The following is a 7,121-nucleotide window of genomic DNA, read 5'->3' as shown; positions in this document are numbered from 1 at the left end:
CAAGTGCTAGCTCGGTCGTTTCTTGAATTTGCTCCAAGCTGTGTCCTGCAATTTCTGACTCAAAGCCAGAGAGCCCTGGATGATGATGGTAATTTGCTATCATTTCTTAATTCAGGATCAATTATAAATTGAAATGGGAGGGGGAAATAAGCAGTGACTTCTAAGATTTAGAAGAAAAAAGTTTAAAGCATTCCAAATGAATTCTCAGTGTTTCGTAACTTTTTATCCTAACCCTTCCTAATGGGAACCAAGTACTATTTGATACCATGGTATAAACCAAACTACCTGGGCATTGTTTTAAAGATCATTTACAGATAGCTCTGCTCATTTTCACAATCTGAACAGCTTTAAACACATGGCTGAATTTGATACACACAGGAAAAGTTTTGTTTCAGAACAAAATCCTTTCTGCTTTGTTTTTTTTTTTTTCTCTTGAGAGACCTAATGGAGATTGTAGATTGTGTTTCCTGATGGCCAGAGTAATGTGACAAAGCCAAGTTGTTGTAAAGAAGTGATGCGACTTGTCAAATATTTAATAAAGAATTACAGAAGCCGGAGCATTTTCTACATCCAGTATAATGAGTTGTCTGATTTCAAGTGGCTTCAGGAGTGCCTCATCGCCATTGGCAGGTGTAGAGCGTGTTCAGTTCGCCCATCTCCCCAGAGGTCCACTCAGCCCAGAAAGCATCGGTGGTTATCAGAAACATGTGGCTGTTAAGCTTGGTGGTCCTCCGCCTGCTGCTTGGGCTTTTGTGTAGCCCCTGGTGGGTGGAAAGGCATGTCTCACCGGCTTCTATCAAACCAGGCCTCCTTTTGGCAAGTGGTGGAGGACCTTGGTAATGAAGCCAGGGCGGTCCTGTTGAATCTGGCTGTGACTATTCCCTGTTAAAACTCAGGGGTGGTGGTTTTTGTTTTTCTTGTGCTATACCACCCCACTTCCAAAGCCTCCCTGGGGTGCTGTGCCTTTCTGTTCAGTTCTGAGATTCTCCTGAGATCCTCCTCCAGCCCTTCAGGGACTGCAGGCAGGACATTAAAATCAGATAGTGTCGGCCCTAGGTCACCACTAGCCAACTGTCCACCAAACCCAGATGTCATGTGCCCGGCCTAGCCTGCCCAGGACACAGGGCCACGCTAAGCTAAGATGCCAGCTGGTGGTGGAGTGGCCCTTCAGCCACTCATGCGGGAGCTGACTGCTGAGCTCTCTGTGTGCTGGGCAGCCACAGCATGCCCCAGGCAGTGGCGCACTGGGAACGCCTGTGGGGGGCATGCAGGTTCTGAGGAGCAACTACGGCAGCTCTCAGTTAAGAAGCAGAAGCCAACCACTGCTCCCCTATCGAGAGGGGAAGTGTCACCCCAGCGAGCCCTTTGGGATGCAGTCATGCTGTCTAGTAGGTTCTCACAGGACTTGTATCAGGCAGGGGACACTCAGGATGTGCATTGATAGAATACCCCTAGCAGACTCCTGCACAACTGGGCACTGGGCCCAGCTGCGACTACAAGGGACACAGATCACTTTGAAGGGCTCACTGACTTTGGGCCAGACTGGGCTCTGCTCTACCTCTCCCTTATCTGCCTTGCTCCTCTGTAGTGCCCTGCCCCAAGATGCCATCCCTCCCCCAACCAGTGCCCCACGTTGTTCCTGTCCCTTCTTCCCCTCCTCCTACAGTCCCAAGTTAGCCTTGACTGCTTCCCAATGGGACCATGAAACTGCCATCCCTATAGTCTCTGGGCAGTCATCTCCCAGAGCCTCCTGGGGCCAACAGAAGCTTAACAGCTGTGCAGCCACCCTACGCCCAGGTAGGTTGAGCAAAGCTGACAAGGAGACGGGGGGTGATGGGTCCCACATGGTCTCCCAAGTACTCTACCACTTGCCGGGCAAAGCCTCTGTCTGCGTGGGCAGGGTTGGCTTGTTGACCAGGTGGAAGGTGTGTGTGGTACTACAGGCAGAACTCAGCTGGATGGAGCAGGCTGCAAGTCACTTGGAAGTAGTGCCTAGGATGAGCACTTCCCAATCAAGAATCTGTCAGTCCTGAGAGCCGCAGCAAGCCCCACACAGGGAGCATGCCAGGTGCTGCCTGCAAGGGGTACACTACACTTAGGCCCACACAGGCATGGTGATCAGAAGGGCCTCAGCCTTGGTTTCTCCAGTACCCTCCTCTTCCCTTGGCACTTGCCCATGATCATGCCAAACGTGACCAGTCTTGTGCCCCAAGTTGGGACAGGCTTCCATCTGGAGCCAAGAGACCAGAATGTGTGCTAGATTGTGCCCCCTGGGGAATGTTGGGGCAGCCTTTCTGTGTGCAGACTCAGGAAGGCCACAGGGGAAAGGCACTCAACTGCAAACTACCATTCCCTGGGGACCCTGGTGTCCTCCCTCTGTGACCCACAGTCACTTACTGATAGCTTTACCTGTGATCCACAGGTAGAAGAGGCAGGAGAGAGCTTAGGAAAGCCACACTGGGAGGCCACATTTCCCCCGTAGCCTGGAAGTCAGCAGCGTAGCCCCTACCTGGCAGGATCCAGTGGCACTTGGAGGAGAGGCAGTTGGGGACAAGCAGAAGTCTGCCTTGAAAAGTTTTGTGGGGTTTTTTTGTTTTGTTTTTGTTTTCTGCCCTCACATCCCACTGCAGAGTGGATTGCTACTGGTTGGTCTCCAGTTGTCTCTCCAGATGCTATTCCTGCTGCTGATGGCGCATCTCCCTAGGAGTGCAGCGTCCCCGTGAGGTGAGCATACCAGCAAGCAGGCGGTGAGCTTAAGAGACTTGTGGAGTGGTGCTCCCCATCCAGATTGTTGGTCACTAGCGCATCAACTAAGCTCTCATTATGCTGCCCATCCACCACCACCTCCAGCTGGCCTCCTGGCGAGGAAGAGCTCATGTGCTCCTTTGAACTAAGATGTCAGTGACTGATAGGCTAAGTACCTGACCCCTTCTCAAAGTATTTTCATTTTAATGCCAGAGGCAATGCTTGGCTCAAGTCGACAGGAAGAAAGGCCAAAATTATGGCATTTGGTCATGGGGAAATTGAGTAAGGAAGGCTTTCAAAGGGAAGGGAGCTGCTCTACGTCATGAAATAAGTTGTGAACGTGCAACAAAGGCTTGCCAAGGAAAGTCAGCCTGTTCCCACAGACAGCCCTCGCAGGAATCTGCAGCATCCCAGCTGTTGTGAGAGGGAGCCCTCCACCACCACCCCCCAACACACACACACACACACAGGCGTACTTTCACCTTGGAGCCAGCGCTAGAGCTGCAGGGCCAAAGCAGACTGGGTCCTCCAATCCCCAGAACTCCAGGAACCCCGCAGCTGTCATTTCTTAAAGGTTTCTGTTGGATAAAGAATTCAGATGCTAATCTATACGCATGGCAGGGAGTTTGAGATGAGCATTTATTTTCTGAATTCTATTCATTTTGCTGTCTCATCGGTTTGATACCCCGGCCACCCTCTGGCTGTGACCTTGACCTCCCAATTTGACCTCCCAATGCCTGCCCCAAGTCCCTGTTGACTTAGAGGATCCTTGCTGGCTCATCAGTGGATGCCATCACAAGGACATGCCCTCTCCAATGCAATGCATGTGCAAATAGCAGGGAGGCCTTTGACCCTGGGGTTCCAGTTAAAGAGTAACTGGTACAAATGGAAAAGCAAACAGGATCTGTGGAGGCCAACAGGTAGCATTGGGAAATCAAGCAGTGGTCAGGTGCAGCGTGACTCCAGGAATGCCCCCACAACCCCCTGCTGCAGCCGTGACTTGGAGCTGTTGTTAAACATCCAGGATGTGCGCCCTTGAGTCAGCTTCTAGAAGCTGCAGTGTTCTCCTAGCCAACAGCCATGGTAGCTGCCTCTAGCTCAGGAGCCTGGCTTGTGGCCTGTTGAGGCACTTTCTCCACTCGCCCTTGTGGGGAGTCCATTCGCAGATCTGCAGGTGCAGGAATCCAGCAGCCACTTCCCAGGTCTCCCCATCCCACCCACTCACCACTCCCCCTCTGCCCCCTGGCTGTGCAGGGTTCTGGTCAGAGCCTGACTCTTGGAGCTCTGGTTGAGGTCTCACTATGAGCAGCACCTGGGCATTCTCACTCCCTTTCCCTCTGCAAAGATCTTTCCAATGATTCACTCTCTGTGAGCTCACCATCCCCCTACCCCCTAACTTCCTCCCCTTCCTCTTCCTCCTCTAATTGCTCTGCCCTGGTCCCTGCCTCCATGCAGACACTTAACCAACCCAACCTCTAGCACCAGCCTCACTCTAGACCCTTAGCTCATAGGCACAGGGGGCATCATCACAGCTCATTCCCCAAGTCACTCCAACTCATGGGGCCCCATCCAAATTCCCCAGCCTCCTCTTGTCTCTTTCCAGTGTCCACACTGGAACCCCACCTTTGACCTTATACAAGCCATTGCTCCCCCTTTCAAGTGGGAATAGTGGCAAGGGCAGTTTTGCATTCATTCCACAAGCAGGCATTGGGAGCCCCCCAGGTTCCATGCTCTTGGAGCGACGCCCATTCTGGCAATGCAACCAAAGCCCCATAATCCTGGACAGCAGAAACTCCCTGGTCTCCTGGAGAGACAAGTAACAAGCACAACAACGAGTAGGATGGATGCAGGCTAAATGTTGACGAAGCCCAGGTCAACACCAAAGCCAAGAAGGGAATTGGGTAGTGGGTGGCAGGGTGTGGTTTCAAACAGAGTAACAAAGATCACAAGGAGTGAACAGGGAAAAGAAATTGGGGAGAGGAAAAACAATTGTGAAGGCACTGGGCAGGAGTGGAAAGCCCATCGGGCTCCTGTCAGGAGATGGCATCACGAGCCCTCTCCCCATGTGCCAGGGGAGACTTGAGCAGAATGGAAGATAGAGGGCCTGGCTGGCAGGACTGAAGTGCCATGCAGGGGTGAATAGTTTGAGAAGAAGGGACCAAGAACCCTGGTTGGGATGGAACCAGGAAGAGAGACATGGTCCAAGAGGTGGGAGGCAGAGTAGGGGTCGAAGTCCAGAGGCTACGAGGGGCCAGGGCAGCAGAGGGAGTTATTTATGAGGGAGGAGCCAAGTGGCCATCACCGCCACTTGGGTCAGCAAGATGGGGCCTGCAGGATGGGGGGCACAGGTGAGCTCCATAGGACAGGTCCCAGTGGGATTGTTAGAGAAAAGGCCTCCAGGGAGATGGGGTGGAGGGGCCACTCAGGGGGGGCTATATAGTGGTGTCTGTGCCCACTGCCCCTCCACCTACCTTTGCTGCTGCAACTCTCTCTCCCAACTCCCACTCCAGTGCGCATGGGTCTGCAGGGCTGCAGGGGTGCCCAACCCCATATCCATCTCCCCAGGGGTTTGTCAGAGTGGATCTTGGGAAATCCAGATGCCTGAGCATGACGCTCAAGGTCGTCCAGGGACCAGCCCCCCACCACCCTTTCCCACCATGGCCTGCACTGCCCCAGCCCCACATGGTCCTCGTGTTGCTTCCTGGCTGCCTGCTTTGCTCAAGCTGCTGCCTCAGCCAGGAGTGTGACCTGCGTACACATGCAGATGCAACCTCAGGACCACCCAGCATGTCACCTCCCCCAAGAAGACCTTCCTGATGACCCCCATTGGGTGAAACTCCATCCTTGGAGCCAATTACATCATGTCATTCCTGCCATGGCTTGGGTAGCAGTCTGCTTGCTGTGCATTGCCTAAGCAGCCTAGGGGCAGGGTAAAGGCAGAACTCTCCAAGCTGTGGACATGTAGGAAAGCTAGAGTCCAGCAACCTTGGCTGGGAGTCTCTTTGGATGCTGGTCCTGCTGGTCCTGCGGTCCCTCACACATTCCTGCCATGGTCCACCCCTAAGTGAGTCATCGAACCCTAACCATGCTGACCAGAACCCTCCATCCTGAGCCAAGAGCCTTGGAAAGAAAGCAGCTGGGGTCTCTGGTAAGAGAATGGGTACAGAGCTTAGGCGGCCGTCAGCAGAGGACTCTGACCCTGTGGAAGCAGCTCTGCTGAGAGTGAGGGTCTCAGGACTGGTTGCACTGCTTGTTCCCTAAAAAATAGCAAAGGTACCCCATGGCCTCTCAAACTGGCTGACCATCCCCAAGCCTTGTGTTCAGCCATGCTTTCCCTACAAAGGAGCAGCAGCTTCTCTAGAGGCCCTTGGGCATTGGAGCTACACATGTGGTTGGAAAAACACCGGGGAAGGTGACTTTTTGGAGGAATGACTTCACTTGTCTGCCTGGCTCATGTAAACATTTGAGTCGACACCCTCTGCACCTTGTCACACATGGTGTGAACCAATGTGAGAGTTGGAATTCACTTATCTAAATAATGTGGCTAGAAGGTGGCTTTTGGCTGGCTCTCACAATACATCTTAAGGCCCTGAGGCCAATGGCCCATGTACATCATGAACTCAACCTGTCAGAGCCCTGTTCTTTCCCAGTTTCCTAGCCCCAAGTCCTTGTCCTTGTCACCTGGGAGCTGGTGAGTCTGGCAGACATTCTCCCCATTTGCCCGTGTCCTGGCAGACCTTGACCGTGGGTGAGGGGAACACAGAGGATCTCGGAGATGAACTCTTCAGCTTATTCCCCAGCCAAATCCAGGCAGTGGAAGGCATCATGGAGACTTCACAGACCCAAGTTGACTTCCCCCCCACCTCAGCTCTGCCCAGCATTGCCCAACTCTCTCCAAACAGTGCCGGGAGGGTGTTTACGGGGAGATGAAGAGGAGCTCCCTGTTGACTTTTATTTCCAAACTCTGCCTTTTGGAATTGACACAAGAAAGGGGGCTCACTGCTCCTTGGCCTAACCATCCGGTCAGCAGACTCCAGCCCCCAACCTGGCTTCCTCAAACAGACACTATTCAAACAGGGAGTGAGAACACAGATAAAGCAAGAGTGCCCAGAACTGTGAGCTGAGGCTAGCAGGTGTACTGCCAGCTGGGCATCTTTCCTCTCTTGTCTGTATCTCCAGAGCTTAACAGCCAGAGTTCCACTCCTCCTGAGAGTCATTTGCTCGGTGAGAATTTGTTGGCCTGTTGGAAGGTGCATGAGCTGTACCTTCAGGGCACGCAGCGAGGACCAAAGAGGTAGCAAGGTCCCTGCTTAGCCATGGCTGCGGGTGGAGGGAAGCCCTCCTAAACAGCATAAATAACACTATTCCAGAAGCCA

The sequence above is a fragment of the Ochotona princeps genome, chromosome 18, assembly GCF_030435755.1.
Source record: "Ochotona princeps isolate mOchPri1 chromosome 18, mOchPri1.hap1, whole genome shotgun sequence".
In the NCBI taxonomy this organism is placed as follows: domain Eukaryota; kingdom Metazoa; phylum Chordata; class Mammalia; order Lagomorpha; family Ochotonidae; genus Ochotona; species Ochotona princeps.
The sequence above is the reverse complement of the archived record's forward strand: the minus strand, read 5'-3'. Positions refer to the sequence as shown.